General features: G+C 38.3%; 1 protein-coding gene across 2 annotated transcripts in view; it reads right to left on the reverse strand.

The window, feature by feature from the left end:
• Nucleotides 1-21,140, reverse strand: part of LOC141780300 (interferon-induced very large GTPase 1-like) — a 52,188-nt gene that overhangs the window by 8,127 nt on the left and 22,921 nt on the right. Inside the window, exon 3 of one of the 2 annotated variants that reach the window (XM_074655460.1) lies at nt 20,895-21,091. The exons of the other annotated variant lie outside the window; for it this stretch is intronic. The gene's annotated coding sequence lies outside the window, so the exon portion shown is untranslated. The remainder of the gene's footprint in view (nt 1-20,894; nt 21,092-21,140) is intronic. 2 annotated transcript variants of the gene reach the window in all.

Raw genomic sequence — 21,140 nt, forward strand, 5'->3', positions numbered from 1 at the left:
TTCTTTACTTCATTATTATTATTATATAGTAATTAATAATTCCAGCTCCAAATTGAAAGGTGAGTGTTTTGGGAGGAGTAGCCTGCCCTACAGTATAATGTAAATGTAATGTGATTCATTCAGAGTTAATAATCCTAATCATGCTGTTGTTTTGAGTTGTGAGTTAACTATAGCTGATTGACGAGCGACCTGGATCTCAGCAATAAAGAATATTTGGAAAAAAACGCTGTTTTTTTCACATATTTCTCAGCCAAACTGGGAATTACATTACATTTAAAAGAATTTACATCTTTGAGGAAACCGAAAGCTGACATAACCTTTTACATCTTAACCCACACAAAGAGTTTGAAAATAGTTTACATCCACAATAGGCAATAGGCTGTTTCTGGTAGAGATGTGCTGGATATTGTTGTTAGCGACTTTAGACGTAATGCATTCATTTAATTTTTATTTAAATCTCGAGGAGTCAATGAGGACATGCCTTCATTTTCAATGATATCCAGAGTACAATTAAAACTGAATAAATACACACTCACAAACAAAAAAATTATCATCAAGAAAACAGACAAAATCAGACACAGTTAAAGACAGTTACATTAAAGAGTAGAAGAGTTGGTTAACATGATTTTTAATTGACGTATTAGCTCAGTAGTGTTATAATATAAGTAATATGTAATGTGATATATGATGGCAAGTTATGGGCTTTATAAATAAATAGAAACCAGTACCTGACACATCTTGCTGTTAGAGATGCCCAGTGAAATGTAATGTAATGGAACTGCATATAAGGCCTGTGTTAATCCATACAGGAACGGCATAGATGGTGTACAGTTATCAGAGTTGAATAGTTGAATTTAAGTTTTGCTAGTTTTATTTATTTTTACACTTTATAAAACTTAAATTTTCATTTAACTTTATAAGAAGCTGGGAGCTCCCTGCCTTTTTATTTTAAGATAATATTGAAAAGTTCTCTTTTAATTAAACATATGCTTTAAGGCATTCCAGCAAAATTTTGTGTTGTCCCATTTTTGACACCAAGATTTAAATTTTTACTGCGAATGTATATCGGTTCAAAATATCGGTAATTGGTCTCCTTGACTACTAATAATCGGCATCGGTCCTGAAAAAACATATCGGTCGATCCCTAGCCTGTACGTAACCATAGACAACCTGTGAGGGTGTGACGTAGTTTATCGGGTGTTGTATCTCCCTCATGTGTGCACTAAACCAAAACGTGTGTGCTATCACGGTAATGACAGTATTTAATAATATCATTCCCTAAGGACAATGGTAGTAGTTGTGACACATGAGGATGTCAAGGATGTCGAGGTCATGCCCTGCCCGGTCCCTGGTGGCGGGGTCTACGCTCGGGGGACTAGGACGGTTCATTCTGGAGCTGGCGGCAGGGGGAAGGAAGGCTGGGTTAACTTATTCCTCCTTTTCACATCCAAATCACATGACTGTCTATCCCCAATAAACAGGCCCCCTACCTTGGGTCTGGGAGCTGTTTTTCTTTTAATGGATCATGCCCACAATGGGCCAGCCCTCTCCTATAAGGGTCTGGGGGCGGCCCAAAGCTGGGCCAATCAGTCAAAAAATGAAAATATAAAAAATAAGATAAATAGATAAATAAATACAAATAAAATAATGTATGTGTGTATATGTATAGGAAATGAATATATGCACAAATGCAATTTAAAATCAATCAGTACAAAATTAAACAATAACCTGGTTGACCCTGCCGGACTGACCCTGCTGACCTGCTCCGGAGGTCCCTGATAGTGCTCCCGTTGTGCCTCGCTGCCGATGGACGGGGCTGCACCCCCCATGACTCCATCATTGTTATAACTGTTATTATTACTCTAATTGTTATTATTATTCTAGCTATTATTACAATTAAATAATTTATCATTTAGTTATTCAGTTATTTCCTTCCCTATGCTTTTCCTTAGATAGCCTTAGTTAACTACTTATTTTTTATTTTATTATTTCATTTATTTATTTTTTTGTTAACTTTTTTTCTCTCCTCTCTCCATATATCCCCCATACAGACTCCACCCCAAAACACATGCTCGCACGCGAGCACACACACACACACACACACACACACACACACACACACACACACACACACACACACGCACACACACACACACACACACACAAAAACGCACACACACACACGTCACTTGGTTCTTTCATCCTATGGCAGAAATGTGTTAACTGGCCTGTACTCACTGTTCTTGTCGTCCTCTTTTTGTTGTGTTAATGTATTGTTTTGTGTCTTGCAATAAAAAAAATAGAAAATTAAAAAACCACCAATTAACACAAGTGCGAGTTCAGGTATCCCTGAAACAAAATAAACACAGAACAACATCACTATGTAACACTGCAGTAATCAATGAAGCAGCATTGTCAAAGTTATACGGAGTTCACACAAACTCAATGACAAAATAAAAGTACATAATTAATTCTCACATTCACATGATGAGTGTGATATGTTTTAATACTTCCTCAGTGTTTGAAACTAAACTGAAACATAATCTATAAAATCAATGTTACTGTACATCAATTCTTGTTTCAAATATTACCTGTCTCATTGGCTGCAGATAGTACAGACTTGGTTACAGACAGTCCTCCTCCTGCTGCTGTGTTGTCATCGTTGTCTTCATCCATTTTATCTGCTCTTCATCTTTACAGAGTCATGCTGTAGGCCTATGACGAAACCAATGAGACAAATACAACATAAACTATTACTGCAAAGGCACATTACCATTCACGCTGATTGAGCTAATTATTTGAGAGGATAAATAAAAGCACTAAATCTTGCACATAAAACATTTTGTGGAACATCCTGATGATTTTGCTGCTGGTGGAATGTTGCAGATATTGCATTTTTTCCTGCATTAATTTCTTTATATTTTGTCATAAATATAATTACATGATGAGCGAACATGACAAGTATTTTTTTGAAAATGACTAATGGAGGGAAATCATAGTATTATCTTTACCAAGTAACATTGAAACACCCCATTCCACCATAAATTGTGGAATTATCTTTACTTCGGCAAAAAACACAAAATTCAGGCGGCAGGTGACAATTCAAAATATAATGTAATATAATGCAGTCAGGCTCTCAGGCATTCTGTATTACTTTCAAATATGTATTCTCCTGTACAGAAGATCAACTTGAGTCAACACACAAATACATAGGCATGATTTACACTTCCATCCTCTTTTATGTCTTTTTTTGGGGGGAAGTAACCTCTTTAAATGTAGCCTACATGTGGCACCTATTCATATCAATGACAAATTAATTTTAATTAATTTATAAACCCCTGGACTTTAACAGTTCATATATGTGTTTAAGCAATATTTCTGCTCATGTTCAAAAACCTTCTGCAACATTCAAAAAATGAGGATAAAGTCATGGCATTTCAAGAAAAAAATGTCATAATTTTAGAAATAAAGTTAATTTAACTAAAGCTCAGTCATGATGACGTGAAAGGCCGCCAGAATCTAACAGAGCAAAGGTGTGTGTATAAGGGAGGGGGAAGCAGAGACAGCGACACAGAGCTGCAGGTCAGAGGAAAGACGTCACACTGCAGTCCAAACTTTGTACAAGTCTATGTAACTGTAATACTCTATGGAAATGATAAAACATGCACGTATGACTTAAAGCAACCTTTTCTATGATTCTTGAAATATCACAACTTTTTTTTCTCCTAATATTATGACTTATTTGTTTGTGTGTATATATATATACAGTATATTATATATATTTTTATATATAATATATATATACAGTATACACATGTATTTATATATTATATATGTATGTATATGTGTGTATGTATATATATATATACACACACACAATTATTTCATAATATTATATATATTATATACATATAAAATGTATGTATAATATATATACACATATATACACATACACACAAACACACACACACAAGTCTAAGTGTAGTGGTTTTCATATTATGAGGACATGTTGCCCGGTCCCCACTGGCTTGATGGTTAAAACTTGTTTTAAAGTTAAAGATAGGGTCAACGATGTTGGAAAGCTAGCATCATTTGAAAGTAGCATCGCCTCAGGAGCTCCGTCTAAATCCCCCCCCCTCCCCCCCTCGGGGCTCCTTCCAAGGCAACGCCCGAGTTCAGGCTGGTGCACGCCAAGGGTGGAGCACGAGCAGGGAGGCAGGGAGGCATCTGATTGGTTCTTTCCAAGCAGACCTCGAGGCAGTGATTGGTAGACAGCTCTTTTCCGGTCCATTTTCAGAGCTCATAAGAAATGGATCGTTGTCAGGGTGTAAAGACCATTTCAACCAATATAACAAATAGTGTATACTGGATAACATCGTCAACACTGCCTTTAAGGTTTTAAGGTTTTAGGGGTGCGTGAATGTGTGTGTGTGTGTGTGTGTGTGTGTGTGTGTGTGTGCGTGCGTGCGCGTGTGTGTGTGCGTGCGTGCGTGTGTGTGTGTGTGTGTGTGTGTGTGTGCAAGCACTCTTAAGAAGCAAGTCAGAGCAGCCTTATCGAGAAATATCACTATATCAAACTGAAGTTGTTATAAAAACTCTACATGCTCAGATTTTAAGTATGGACACAAAACAGTACATAGTTTAAACTCACCTTTTGTTCCGTGTCTCTTGAGCTCTGCCTGGTCTGTGTGGATGAGGCTGCTTTGACAGAAAGTCTTCCTGTCCTCACTCTATATATAGAGACCTGATTCTGGGTGTGCCCCTCACCTCCCTCCTGCTCTTAACACATCTGGTGTGGTGTGATAGGGTTAAGGAGCTGAGAACTCCGCCTGCACATAACATGTAAATCAGTGATAAGAAACGTGAAAGTGAAAGTAAGACTGCCTCAACTCAGGATTTACCTGAAACCACGTGACTTCAGGGAAAGTGGTGTATAGGTTCATGGTGGAACCAGTCAAAGCACAAATAACTGTCAACACTGAACACAACAAAATGTAGTAGCCTCTCTAACAATGTATGTTTATTCACAGCTCTATGGAGCTGAGAAACTCTGCATGCACATTATATGTAAATCAGCAGTGGTGGAATGTAACTAAGTACATGTCATTTTCTCAAGTACTGTACTGTAAAATATATTTTTGATAATACCAGTTTGATCAGAAGATATACTTTAAACTTTAAACTTAAACTTCATGACATTTTGTCATATACATACAGCTACATACATGAAATATGACCTCTGGATTTAACCCATCCTAAGCATTTAGGAGCAGTGAGCTGCTGTAAAGCACCCAGGGAGCAACTTGGGGTTTAGTGTCTCACTCAAGGACACTTCGACAATAATATAATATAATATAATATAATATAATATAATATATAATATATATAATATCAGGCAGTATAGTTTCTAAATGAAGGACGAGAATCTTCACATCCACGTTTAAGAGTGAAATTGGTCGATAAGAACTACAGCAATATGGATCTTTTTCTTTCTTAAGTAATAAAGAGATCTGGGCTTCCCGTAATGTTTGTGGAAGGATTCCAGTCTCAAGCGATTCATGGTCCAAACTTAAAGGCGCCGTTCTACATTTACAGAAAGCTTTTTATGGAATTCGATGGGAAAACCATCCTTACCAAGGCTATATCCACTCTGCATACCTATGATTGCTTTGTTGATCTCCTCTTATGTATTGGGCTGTCCAAGATTTCCACTTTATCAATAGCACTGACTTTAGGTGCAGGAACATTTTTTTAAAAACCCATGGAGATCTTCAGGGTTAAAACTTTCTTCAGAGGAATAAAGTGAAACGTAAAATGCCTGATTTATTTCTTGAGGGTCACGAGTGAGTCCATTACTGATATTAATGTCTGAGATTAATGGAGATACAGAGGACTTGGTGAACCAGAGCATACTGGTTTTGTCACCATACTCATAACAAGCGTGTCTAGATTTCAAAAGCATCTCTTCAGCTTTAACTGTAGAGAGATTATCAAATTCAGTTTGAAGGAAGAGTCTCACTTGATATAGTTTTGCAGAGGGATAAGTCTACCTGAATATGAAAAACGATTAGTGATAATTGTTAAAATTGACAACCCCTTTTTTTCTTTCATAAGATGCATAGAAAATTATTTGTCCTTTAAGATATACACCAATCAGCCATAACATTATGACCACCTGCCTAATATTGAATAGGTCCCCCTTTTGCCACCAAAACAGCCCTGACCCGTGGAGGCATGGACTCCACTAGACCTCTGAAGGTATGCTGTGGTATCTGGCAGCCGTCAGTAGTAGATCCTTTAAATCCTGTAAGTTGTGAGGTGGGGCCTCTATGGATCGGACTTGTTTGTCAAGCACATCCCAACGATGCTCGATTGGATTGAGATCTGTAGAATTTGGAGGCCAAGTGAAAACCTCGAACTCCATCCATCCACGTAATGTAAAAGAAAACGTGATTCATCAGACCAGGCCACCTTCTTCAATTGCCCATTGTAGGCGCTTTTGCCGGTCGACCCTTGTCAGCATGGACACCCTGACCAGTCTGCGGCTACGCAGCCCCATACGCAACAAACTGCGATGCACTGCGTGTTCTGACACCTTTTTACGGGAGCTGCCATCTAGAGATTTTGACGTCATTTGGAGCCAGAGTCTGCGCACTTGTGATCGTGGGGGGCTGGAGCTGCAGTATCGAGGTCCCGCCCACACATGCCCGAGCCAATCACGAGCCGAGCAGGGCTGCAAATCGACACATGTTCTATTACACAGACTGATGACGGTTATGGAAAGTTAAAGTTACATCTCCTCTCTCGTACAATTCCCGAGCCTCCGACTCCGCAACTACTTCACTCAGAGCAGCTGTCAATCAAAGCTGTCAATCATTATGTCTCACCCCCCTTTTATTGCATCAAATAACTAATTAAAACCAAACTTATCAGAAAAATGAACACTTGAACATCAGCGTGATAAGAACTACCTAAAATGACAGAAGCTATCTTTGGGAAAAATGTATTTGATGTGTACTTTGACTTTTATAGTTTGGCCCATGTCCTATCTGCTAACATAGAGGGGTGGGATTTATGACCTATACTGCAGCCAGCCACCAGGGGGCGATCAAGATGTTTTAGCTTCACTTTTGGGGAGCCGTCATGTCGTTCGTCTTTATATACAGTCTATGATCTTCACCTTGAATCATGCTGTACTTCTACCAATCCTGGAGCGCTTATATCAAAGTCATGTGACTGACCTCAAGAGGCTTGGCTCACTGTCTTTAGTTAATCTTTTTTTGCACCTCCAATTAAAATGATACATTCTACTTATTAGTTACGAAGTAATCTTTCCTACCTCATGACCACCTGAATGATAATTAACCTTTCTGTGCCCCCACAAGTGAAGTGGTACTGTACATGGTCTCATGCCAAAACAAAGTAGACTATTTACACAATTTAAAAGAGTAACTTTGGTATTTTTCAACCCTGTTTTCCCATGTTTTTGTGTCTAACTGACTTATAGGGACAACAATTACTGAAATTGGTCCAGTATTGAGGAAGAGCGCTGTAGATGGCAGCTGCTCACAAGCTGCAATGTGATTCCATTGGGGCAAGCTGGCATCGTCATTTACATCCACTAAAAGTGCTTGTTTTTGCCATGACAGGCTCTGATTGTTATTATAAGTGTCTGACATTATGGAAAGAGTCAAGGAGAAGTCTCGTTCTGACATCTGGCGAGGTGACAAATAGTGGAATACATCCATGGTGGAAACGCAAGTGCCAGCCAAGCAGAGTTTGTTGTGTTGGAGTGCAGAAAGCGTAGCTTAGTATTATCTAAAAGCTACCGCCCGTATTTATTTGAGCCAGAGTATACGGATATTCAAATTTCTCCTTGAGTGGGACTTGGACACAATAACAAACAAACCGGATCAAGTGAAAGGTGAGAAAAATGATTTATTTCTCTGCAGGGTCCGTTCCATAATGTTGTCAGACACTTTAGTTTATTAATTAGTTAGTTTAATTTATAAATTTTAGTGGACGTAACGTTACATTAATAACTTGTTTCGCGGCTGCCAGTTACAGCGTTTGAAAAAAAAAGTTGTTGTCCCCCATTTGTCACTTTGATATAAAAACATGGAAAAATAGGTTCCAGGTTGAAAAACACCAAAGTTACCCTTTAACAGCTGTTTGAGGGACTTTAATGTAGATTTAACTTTTTTTTTCTTTAAAAAAAAAAGAATAGCAGACATTTCGGAGCAGGCCTTTATTACATCAGCCATATCATTTTTGATAAAAAAAAAAAAAAATGATAAAAGCTTGATAAACAGTACTATGTACATGTTACAGGTGCAGTGATCACATAGACTTCAGAGGAATATCAGCTGTAATTGTACAACTATCTTAGTTTTTATCACACCATTATTCCTGATTACAGTTCATTTATTCACAATTATCACGGTGGTTATAAATCTTTGTTCATCAAATTTCAGGTTCAGCTTGACGCCTCGGACATTTGAACCTGAACATCTGTATTTATGTAAAATGTATTTTGCTGTTGAACATCATGATTATGTAGTGAGTGATTATGTACAGTGTATATACAGTATATTCAGTCAACTGTTGTGAGTATGATTAATGCAGGTGGGATATATTTCACTGACTTTTAAATCTTTGTTAAAACTAAAAAGTCATTATTAATAGTTTGTGTTGAAAATAATCCATTTTGTGGTGTTAAACTCACTCAATGACTTCTATCTTTAGAAAAGTTTAAATAATCTATCAAATCATCCAGGGTCAAGATCAGCATCAAGCATCCATCCTGCAGAAACTGAATACAGAACGGGATCTGGTAGTTAGTCAATGACGCCCTCATGTGGCTGCATGTTAGAAGAGGAGGAATGTTTCTGTGGAGGAACAACAGAATATCACACTGTTCAGCCTCTCTGGCTTGAACCCAGAACTCAGGTCACTGGACGGTTTCTGCGGTTTTATTGGATCAATGAAGTCACTGCTTTTCTTTCAGAAAGACTTTCAGCATCTAGACTTTGATCTCTTCCTCCTCTTCAGAAAAGGCACACGGTGTTTTGCGGCTTTGGGAAAAAGCAGGCGAGGTGGTGTCGTTGCTCATCCTCCTTCCCTGTGTAAAGGACCCGCCACCGTAATGGCGAGACAGCACGTCAGCTGCCCTCTGGAACCTTTCTGCCTCAATCGCAGGCTCGGCTCTCAGAGGAGACCCAGTGCACTCATCCGGCGTCCTCAGTGACCTCCTCTCCTCCTCTTGCTCTGCCCAGTTGGAGCTACCAGAGCGCCCCCTGTTGTTCATGTTCCTGCTGAATGACCCACTACCCATGGAAGGGTTGGGTGAAGTCGTCTCTGTTAGTGAGCTGTCGTCCTCTTCTTCCTCTTCCTCTCCTTCTTCTTCCTCACCTGCTGCCTGGCTGTGATTGGACATCTGGAGGCAGCTGGGGTTGTCAATCAAGTTCAGTACCTCAGTCATAAGGGAGGGGCCAAGGTCTACAGTGAACGAGGTGAGGGAGTCTGAACGTGTCAGCATGAAGCCACCGCTGTCTGGTAGAGACCCTTTCCGGACGTCTCCATCCTGAAACTGTCTGTCAAGGCGAGAGAGGCGGGGCAGAGTGACAAATCCTGACTGCAGACCTGCAAACAGACAGAAGAGGAAAACACACTGAAGTCACTGAAATGATCTGAACTAATAACAACATAAATAAAACATCTAGAGACATTCTTAACCTTGAACCAGAATAATCTCAATGTAAGTATGTTACAAAGAATGTTTAAGTGCATAGTTGGATATTGGAGTGAAGTCATTGAATTTGCTCTATGGAGCTGAGAAACTCTGCATGCACATTACCTGTAAATCAGAAGTGGTGTCAATGCCATTTACTCAAGTAGTGTACTTAAGTACAAGTTTGAAGTACTTGTACTTTACTTGAGTATTTCCATTTTATGTAACTTTATACTTTTACTCCACTACATCTCAGAAGCAAATATTTTACTTTTTACTCTACTACACTTATTTGACAGTATTAATTACATTTTATTAAATACTATGAAGATTCAGATTCTCAATACAAATAATAAACCAACTAATACATTTTGATGTATTATTAAGTATATAAAGTAGCTCCACATTTACCAGCTGCAACATTAAAGTATCAATAAATACAATCCTATAATATATATTATTCTGCATGATGAGGACTTTTACTTTCGGTACTTTAAGTATATTTTGATGCTAATACTTTTGTACTTTTACTTAAGTAACATTTAGAATGCACTCTACTCAAACACTGCCAAGCACATACTGCTGTCAACTCTGAACACTTGTTATTTGCAGAGCAAGAGCTGCAACAACAGTTCATGTTTTGTTTTTTTAGAAAGGCATAAAGTATTTACCAAAGTTAGTCCAAAAAAGGACAGAGACGTTGATTCAGTCTCAAGTTTTTGGTTTTAATTTAACCTGCTCCTGATGATAGTTTTTTCAAAAACAATAAGACAACAACAAATAATGACTGTAATAAATAAACAAATAAATATAAAAAAAATAATATTATAAAATGTATAATTAATTAAAAAAACAAAACAAAAATGGTTGTAAAATAACTTTGTGTACACAAATAAATGGTGGTTAAAGTTGTATTCAATAAAGACTCATAATAACAAGGTTAAGCTGGGCTCAGACTACAGGAGTTTCAAGCTTCTCCTGTAGTCTGAATAATGATTCTTACATCCCACAGGAGATGTAAGACAAGGGGAGTAAAGAAGGGTGGTTTAGTCAGTTTGAGGAGCACTGGACAGCTGGAGGCAATACAATCTGCCTCTGCTTTTGAGAGGGAAAGTGTAGGAGACGAGACACCAAAAATAGCCAGCAGGGGGCATGAATGAACTGTTCTACCAAGAAAGGAGATTTTGCTGCATGACCAGAACATGTGAGCATGACTGGCTGGTTGGGGTTGATTTTCAGTGGTTGCATGCAGAGCTCACCTCAGGAAACAGTTTTGACAGTTTTTAATTTGTCCAGTGACTACAGTGTAGTGTTTTATATTGCATTTCAACCACTCAAAGCGCTTTACACTACATGTCAGCATTCACCCATTCACACACACATTCATACACTGATGGCAGAGGCTGACATGCAAAGTGCCAACCTGCCCATCAGGATCTAATCTGAATAAAGTAGAATGCTAAAGACTATCTGAAATGTTTCCCAGTCAGCTTTAAAAGACATAAGACTGAAATGTATCTTCTGTATAGGCTTATTACATATGATAGAAATTATGCCATTAAGAGATGAAGTGTGCTCTAAAATACAATCACAGAGGGTACAGCAGGGACCTGAAGGAGCATTTTGTGCACGAATTCTCAAATTTGTAAGTAGCGAAAGAAATAGTTTTTAGATCATTTACATTTTTCACAGAGATCGCAAAATAAAACAAAAAATTTCGGAATGGAGATCAGCAAATGACTTAAAGGCCATGTTGTGCCAGTCAACAAAGGTTTTGTCCAGCAGAGAGGGTTTAATTTAGGGATTTCAATGAATTGGAGATTTTAAGGAGAAAAGAGTCCAGCCAAAGTGATGTCTAACCTCTAACCAGATTTTGATACATGAAAGGGACTCAAGTGTTTACCAAGATAGTGTATCTGCTCCTGGGTCCTCGTAGAGCCGGGGCAGAATTGGGCTTCTGTTAGCAGCCAGTAATACACCAAAAGGTTTGGAGCTGACATCCCTCCTCCCTTTTTTTTTAATATTGGAGTGTTTTCATTGAAAGTCAAAGCGGCTTACGGTTCCAGTTAAAGGATGAAATAATACTGCTTCATTTATTTTACACTGAAAGGATATTATTGTGTCTTCTATTAATGGAAAACTCGTTCCCCTGCTATTTGCTTATCAGCCAGACAAAGGCGTGGAGGATGCTAAACTTTTTACACTGGACACTGTGTATAAGCATCTAGAAAAACCTGGAGCTCATGCAAGACTTTTATTCGCAGACTTTTCCTCTGCTTTTAACAAAATGCAGCCTCACATCTTGATTGAGAGACTTGCCTCTTATTTTAATCTCCCAGACCGGCTTCTCATGCTGATTCTAAATGTTCTTACTGTGAGGGTCCAGCAGGTTTTCGTGAATGGACAAATGTCCAAAATATCCGTATAAAACACAGGTTCACCTCAGGGTTGTGTGTTGTCACCCCTCCTATTTATCATGTACACCGACGGCTGCAGGTCTTCTCAGGAGAACAGGCTTCTTGTTAAGTTTTCTGATGACACTGTCCTCTTATCTTTACTTCAAGGCTCAGAGTCTGATCATGGTCCTGCATTACCTGAGATTGTTAAATGGTGCGATGATAATTATCTTCACCTCAATGTTTCCACAACAAAGGAAATGATCATTGACTTCAGACACAATACTGAACACAGAGTTAGTCTCATACACGGTGAAGATGTTCAGATTGAGGAGTCGTATAAATACATTGGAACTGTGTTTGATTGTAAACTTAGGCTTCATATTAATACGGAGTCTATCGTCAAACGAGGTCAACAGAAACTCTATTTGTTGAGGAAACTGAACTCTTTTAATGTCAGTGAGAGGATCTTAAGTAACTTTTATTGTTCTTTTATCGAAAGTCTTTTAACCTTTTCTTTTATTTGTTGGTTCAGTGGCTTAACCATTAAGGACAAGAACAGCCTGTAAAGCATTGTTAAGGTTTGCTCCAAGATTACTGGAGTCCAACAAAGAGACCTGTGTTCCCTCTGGGAGAATCAGGTGGTAAAGAAGGCAAAGAATATTATCAGCCAACCTCTTCATGTTCTGTCTCACGACTTCTCATTGATGCCTTCAGGCCGCCGTTATCAGGCTCCTCTGAGGAGAACTAACCGTTACTTCAACTCTTTTATTCCTTCTGCTATCAGGTTATTAAACTCAGATGGTAGTCATTTCATGTGAGACTTTTATTGGCAGTTCCCTTACATGATAAATCATGTTACAATGTCTATTATCTATTTGTTTTCTCTTTTTATCCATTTTATTATTATATTTTATTAACTTATCTGCTGTCCTTCATTGACCTCTCTTTGTCAGTTTTATTGATGTGTGCTTCACATAACCTTTTGGATGTTGTCCGTGTGTTTATGATGGGTAAGCTGTAAATTAATTGCCCTTCTTGGGATCAATAAAAATGTCTGAATCTGAATCTGAATAGATAAGTACATTTCAGGAGGATATTCATCTGTATGTAATTAATACGACCTGCAACTGACAGTGGTAGGCCTAATGACATCCAGCGGTTTAGACTGCACTTCACCTGGTCCATAAGAGTAAGAGAGTTAGCTGCAAAGAGATTAGAACATTTATTAGTTACATTAATGCCTAGTAAGTAAATGGGTGAGTCATTTTTAGAGGAAGTGAGGCAGAGGGATATTTACGCGCTGCCTCATTGATCGGAAATAATTCACTTTTCTGCAAATTTAGTTTATATAGCTTGTCGGGACGGAGGTTAAATAACGCTGGAAATTTAGGCTGAATTTTGGCAAGGGAAAACTGGCATGGCCATTTTCAAAGGGTACCTTGACCTGTGACCTTAAGATATCTGAAGGAAAATGGGTTCTATGGGTACCCACGAGTCTCCCCTTTGAAGACATGCCATGATTATGCTAATCCCATTCAGTTTTTATCATAATGTTCTAAGCCCTTAGAAACTTTCAGAATTTATTTGAATCAATTAATTAATTCATTTTTATTTCTGATTTATGACTAGCACAACTTGACACACTGTGCTGAGCTGCATCTCAAATTAATCTTCAGTTAGCTTTCAGATGATGACAACCTAGAAGTATGTGACATCTACTGCTGACCTGCTATCTCCCCCTAAAGACCCCCTACCCTTACCCTGATATTCTTACCCTAACCCTTACCGATCTCACTCCTCATGCCTAAGCCTAACCAACCCAACCACTGAAGGCATCGAGTACTAGCAAGATTGTCTGTCTGTTATCAGATATTGTTAGCGCGATATCTAAATCTATCTAGAGCCTAATTTGGATGGGAAAAAATTCCTAGGTGCTGAGGGAACATAGGCCTGACCCCCAGTGGTTCCAGACCAATCATAGCTTACCATCTTCTTTCCTTTGTTTTACAAAGGAGCTCTATTTCCCCTAAACCTTGTGACTTGGAGGAAAACAACAAATGTTCCTCCTTGCAGCACCAACTGCATCATTCTTCTTTTGCTTAGCCATATTTACAGTCATGCATGGAGGAGCCTCTGTGCTCCTATTGGTCAACATTTGGAACATGAATGTGAAAGGAAATTAAAAATAGAAAAGGATGAATTGACTATGAATAAAACTAACATGAACTTTTGATCACAGGACTAAGACTAAATCTAAAAATACTAGACAAAATTAACATTATTTGTGATTTTGGGTTACATAAATAAAATGCACTTGATTTAGTATGTGGCAGATCTTAGACATATTTTGAGATTGGGTCAAGAGAAAATCTGGTCTTCTCATAATGCTCATTAATGACAGACGAGGCATAAACTCCATTGACTGATTTATTACAGAAAAATAAAATATCCATATTTTTTTTTGCATAAAGACAGATATTCCTGTTAGTAATTATGAATATCAATATACTGTAGCAATGACAAGAGTCTAATAAATCAAACAAAAACAATTCCAATATTGGCAGTAGTAAAAAGTAACTGTAATAAGATCATTTAAAAACAGATAATATAAGTAATAAGTATAAAAATTGTTGAATACTCCAAGAAATTCAGAAAGATAAAGCATTAATCAAATTATTGAAGAAAAACAACATTCAAAATAGTACGATTAAAATGTTTGTGTAAAAATGATTTTCAGATGAGTTGGACAACAAATATCTAAATGGTTAACAATAAAAAAAAAAATCCATTCTTTCTTTTTTACATAATGTCAACTTCTCACAACTCTTTCCCTTTTCGTGTAACTCAACAAGTCTCAAATACAAGTTGCATTCATTTTCATAATCAACACTTCATTAATTCAATGACAGGACATCCACCTCATAGCTAATTCTTAATCTATTGAAAAATTCTTTCAAAACCCCTCAAAAGATAGTTTACAAAAAATACAATTACAGAGATATTTATATACAACTTTAATCAAAACTACAAAACGTGTGTTGCCTGTTATGATGCATTTTAATGAGATCTGTATTATAGAAAAAAAGTGAAAATTAAAATTACAACCAATTATGGCTGCCATTTCTTATTTCGAATGAATTAAACTATGTACACGTCTGTCAACATGCCTCAGCTTAACATCCTACATCTTTATTTGCTCTTTAAACTGTGAGAAGAACATTTCATGCATCTTGTATTAAAAATACACATCTTTGGATGAATGAAGAATATACTTCTCAGAACTCATTTTGTACCTTGATCAACTTTTTTTAGAAAAGCAAACAACTTACAGTTTCATGTCATTTCTGTTTGATGAGATTTTCACATAAAAGTAAAAACGTAAAAACAAAAGTCAAATCATATCTTACATTCCCGTTTTTAGAGGAATGAAAATGTCTCGATAATATCTGAAAACCTAGAAACTTCTTCATTCCTTCTTTTAAAAAAGTTCCTTTAAATATTCAAGTAAACAAAAAACCATGCATCTTAATCATCTTGTAAAATAATAATAAAAAAAATATTTCTAATTAAACAAAAACCTTTGATGAATTCTGATCAGTCTCATACTTTTTACAGTCATCCTTTAATGGCTAACAAACACGTCATTTGTAATTACACATGTTCTCCTTTGCTTTAGGACATTTTCAGGAATGATTACTACTTAATGTTTTACTGCAACTCAATCTCTCTATACATAAAATAATTAAAATACTATTGATTAAATTATAAACAGGTTGCTCATCTCCTCAATGACAGATACAAGACCTTTCTCTATCTCTTCTTTAAGAAAGTCAAAACTGTTTATGTCACTGAAGTACCTTCATGGAAACTATTTTCATTTACAGAAATAATCATTAAACAATGCACTTGAAATAATTATTAATATATTATAGATTTTATGACTGACTAAATTCTCCGGGGTCGATATTTTTCTTGTGCACTCTTGTTTGAAGTGTTACATTTTTGTGTGCCTGTCTAATTGCGTGTAGTTTGTAATGATTCATTGACTGTCCACATGGATCACTCAGACAAATTCACCTGTCCATGATAAAATTAACAAAAGTCTGTGAATGTTGTTTTACAGGAATCTGATGAATGAATAACCACGTGAAAACAACTATCAGCCATTAGCTGGGTTGTGGTTGTGTTGGCTCACTCACACATTGTACATTTCATCCAGACTTTGAATAGCTTCTTCCTTAGTGTGTGTTTTCCACTCGCTGGGAATTTCTCCTTCGCCCTGGAATTTTGACTCATAGTGGTCTTCCAGTTGCTTCTTAAATCGACACAGAAACCATGTCCAATATTTCAGCTTGGACTCATCAGGTGTAATTCTCCAGTTAGCATAACGTGGGCCAGCAGTTCGGTACTGTTTGAAGGGAATTGACTTTTCTGACTCATGACCAGGGTAAAAAGCGTAATCACTTGCAACATCTGTTGTGCAGAAATCAACACACAGATCTTTTGTGTTTTTCCAGCACATACCATTGGCTGCAGAAGATCGATGAAAAGGTACGCTGTGGTCATCAGGACTGTGATCTTTCAGTGTGTTGGTACAAACAGCTGCACAGAATGGACATGTTACCCAGCAGCAGTTACACAGCTGATCAATGAGGATTTGATCAGGCTTCATCCTGAATTCCTTCATTTTATTCCATGAGAGTTTGCTCACTTCCATTATGACGGATTTAAGACCTTTCTCTATCTCTTCTTTGAGAAAGTCAAATCTGTTTATGTCACTGAAGTTTTGACAACAGATGGTGTCGAATGTTAGCTTATCTTTGAGCAAACTGGAAAATTCCTCTCTGGGTTTTGACTTTCTCTGTTGCATCAAACAAAGCTTGACTCACAAGATTTTTGATGTCTTCAACATTTTTCTGGAGTATGTTCCGTGCTTTATCTGTGCTGTCTGTGTAGATATATTTCTGTACTTCCTCTCTTATAAATTCCTCCGCTTGGCTCCTTGGGTGTCGGATGTACGTGATAAAACCATCAAAGTCCTCTTTCTCTGCGAGCGACTTCAACACGTGTTTCTCCAAGTTCAGCCTGTTCCCACTGAATGCTGGGAAACTACACCTCATCTCTCTAGCGAGATCAAGGGCAGTCTTGTTACAAACGGCCTTAACAGAGGAACTCTTCAGTTTCTCACAGATCAGTTCTCCAAGCACAACAGCAGACGAGTTTCCTTTGCAGAAGCTTCTGAAGATGTTGTAATATTGCATTTTCTTGCTTTCTACATAAGCGAGTGCATCGTTGTTCCCTTTGAATTTCTTGTGGGACTCTGTAAGCCATCCCTCTGCTCTGTGAAACACATACAGTATGAGATCAACTGTAAACTTCTTCTTCAGAGCATATTTCCTCTTTGATTCAAATTCAGTCACCTTTTCTTTCACATGGTTGGCCACTTCCTGCAAGAAAGTTGATTTGTAGCCTCTTGTAGCTACAGGTTTGCTCTTGATTGCATCAAGGGACTGTTTTTCAACATCATCAATGAAGGATCTGATCAGTTGCTGTTCTTCAGACTGAAAATACCCCTTCAAGGTATATGTTGCTTTTGTCCAGGCTTCTGAACAATGGTCAAGAATACCTTTTTCTGTGTTACTCAGATCTTGGTGCTTGCTGAGAGATACATAATGAACGTAATCTCCAACCTCTGATATTTTTTTGAATCTGCCACTGCTTTCGCATTCATCTATGAGAGGCCATTCAAACCCAATCTCCTGAAGGATAATTGACTGATCTTGTTCATAGTTGATGTCTTCAATAGGTTTTATACCTGCAGTTAGTTCACGAACCAAGCCACTCCAAACAGAGTCAAAGTGCTTTTTAAGTTCCTCTTCATCTTTTGCCTTGTCCTTTAACTGATGAGCGAGCTCTTTGCTCTTTTGTAGCAGCTTGTTCTCAAACTCTGTCTTCTTATCATCTAGCTTTTTACAAGCGTTCTTCTGCTGGATAACTTCATCCAGTTTTCTTTTAACTGCTCTCACTTGCTCATCATGAAACTCCTTGATTTTGCTTTCGAATCGTCCTCGCCACTGAACCAACATTTCTTTGTCTCTGTCATCATCAAAGTATGTTGTCATTGATTTTGTGATTTCTCCATAGGTTTTGTTCATTTCTTTATGAAGATAATTGAGCTCGACTTTGTCAAGTTTTCCATTTTCAATTTGGGTATGAAGCCCATTCTCAATGGTCAACATGTTGCTCCTCAGGGCCCAGGTCCAGTTCCCATACTGGATCTCAAGTTTTCTGTACACTGCAATTTCAAGTGTATTTTTGAAACTGAAAACAAACTGTTCGTTCATCAGGGCTTTCCACAAGTCCTGGATTTTGCTTTTGAACTGTGAGAGAGTAATCCCAGCAGACTGGGAAGCTTTAGAGAGGATGATTGTCTTCAGCTCTTGTCACTCTCACTATAACCTGGATTTGGAGGAGCCATAGGTGGACTTCCCTCCCATAGTTGGGCAAAGTATTTCACATCTTTCTGCACATCAAATGCAATGACGTCACTGAAGCACCTAGCATCACAAACCTCCTCTTTGGCTGCTAGTGAGGCCATCTTGTCCAGTTTTTCTTGCAGCCGTCTCTTTCCATCCATGTTTTTCTCTGCAGCTGCAATATCTGTAACATTCTGGTGAACGAACACACAACTTGGAGAAAGTTTAATTTTCTTCATCCTCATGAAAGCCTGAACAACAATCTGCAGAACATCTTGCATCTCAGCTGGATTCTCTCCAAAGATGTTGATCAGTGTCATGTTTCCCAGACCAACAACAAATGTTGCCAGTTCATTGTCGTGGTGAAGAGTGGCGTTACCTTCCAACTCCAGAGCACGCAGTCCTTCCGTGTCCACCACTAGGATGTAGTCAAACTGAAAGTCTTCCTTGATCTCCTCTGACACTTTGACCAGCTGCATGAAGGCCCCCTTGGTGCACCTGCCAGCACTCACTGCAAACTGTAACCCAAACATGGCATTCAGCATTGTTGATTTTCCACTGCTCTGTACGCCCAAAACTGACAAAACAAAAACTCTCTTGTCGCCCAGTTTCTTGATGACTTCATCTAAAAGACTAGAGATCCATGTTAAAGGTACGTGACCTGCATCACCATCCATCAGCTCCATTGGGTGTCCTGATATCATCAGCTCTGCAGCCAGCTCCGGGTATTTAGACCAGTCAGTCTGTACCATCTTTGTTTGTTTCTGCAGAGATGCATGGGCTTCATAGATCTGTCCCATTTCTCTAAAGATGTGCTCCAAGCCAAAAGTTGCTGACTGTAGTTTTGTTGATATTTCATCAAGCTCAGTTTGCTTTCTTTTTAACAGATCAGATTTGTCATGCTTCTTCTTCAAAGCCAAGACTTCAGTCCACTTTTCATCATAGTTTTGGAGAATTGAAGAGAGATCGTCTGTGGAGAGGGCATCTATTAAGATCTGAGTCCATTTCAGGAAATAGACTTTGTCTGTTGATGGCAAAGATGAGAGGCTTTTAATGAACAACTTCATCGGTTCACTGCAGGAAGCAGTGTGTTGTTTTTGTCGTATTTGGTTTAATTTCTGTTGCTTTTCACATTTCTCCTTCTCAATGTGTCCTTTCAGGTGATACAGTTCTTTGTTTATTTTGCACCACTCATGCCACAGTTGGCCTTGACAAGGGAGAAATGTATCTTTGATCTTTGAAACATCCATCCCCTGAAGCAAGTTCACTACTTTCATAGCAGCAGATCTTCCTTTTTGACAGGCTTCATCATCTTCATCCACTCTGATTCCAGAGACCTCAGTCATGGTTTCAAGCTGGAAGGATGCATGTGGTCCAGACAAAATGTTTCCAATGATTTTTTTCAGTTCTTTCGAAACATCTGACTGGCTTCTGTCCTTTAGACCCATTTTGTATTTTCCCCTTTTTGTCCCAACAGCATCACAATCACTATCAGCAATGAGAATAATGAGAGGCTTTGGAGACTTGTAAAGGGCTGAGATAACTGCAGTACTTTTATCATTTTTTTTTTCCAGACTTGGTACAAGAACAACATTGACTGAAGATCTGTCAGTCAGTATGTCCCGCTGTTTCTCAATTGACAGAGCATCACCATGAAGATTACAGAAGGCAATGCAGTCAGTGAAGGCATCAGTGGGTTTTCCAGCAGGGCAGTACCAGGCAATCTCTGCCACACCATCCATCAGATGTCGAGACTTGGTGCTACCTGTGCAGTTTCTGTGGAAGAAGGTGTTGTGACGGTCGTTGATCAAAGAGTTCATCAGCTGAGATTTAGACAGAGATAGTGAACCCAGGCGGAGAAATGACACCATGTGTGTCTCAGCTTTGCAGATTGGCATACTCTTCAATTTGACAATGTTTGAATTGTCTTTGATTTCAGATATCTTCCATGTTTTTCTTTTTTGTCTGAATGTCCACAGAGGACAGCCAATATCCATTTTGACTGGGTCAGGAACAAGCAAAGGTAAGGCGTACTGACATTGTGATAGCTTTGTAATCATGTTCTGCTTAGAGAAGCTGTCTGAGCAGTGAAATACTGCCATTTGAACATCCATTGGATGGACATAAGTTTGTTCTGATTTGTCAAAGTCTACACTGGTGCTGTAAAGAGCATCAAAGTCATCGTCGTCTGTGTCAGTGTCAAACACTGGAACAGGATTTGAATGGCTCACCTCAGGACTGTATTGTTTCACAGAAACATATCTGGCTCTGTAGTCTAACATCATCAACCTCTGAAGAAAAGTAAGAGCGAGATCTTTCTCAGATGTGTCATGATCCTGTTTCACAGGTGGACCTACTTTAAGAAAATCTGCTGGTGACAACTTCTGTTGTTGTTTGTCTTGAAGGTGAAGTCTGCCAAGCAGTGTTTCAGCTTCTCTTTGATATTGTTTCTTCCTGTTGATCTCTTCAGAAATCTCCGCTGACTGCTGTAAATAAGTAAATAAACATGTACTGTATGTAGAAAATGATAATGTC

The sequence above is a fragment of the Sebastes fasciatus genome, chromosome 13 (assembly GCF_043250625.1).
Source record: "Sebastes fasciatus isolate fSebFas1 chromosome 13, fSebFas1.pri, whole genome shotgun sequence".
In the NCBI taxonomy this organism is placed as follows: Eukaryota; Metazoa; Chordata; class Actinopteri; order Perciformes; family Sebastidae; genus Sebastes; species Sebastes fasciatus.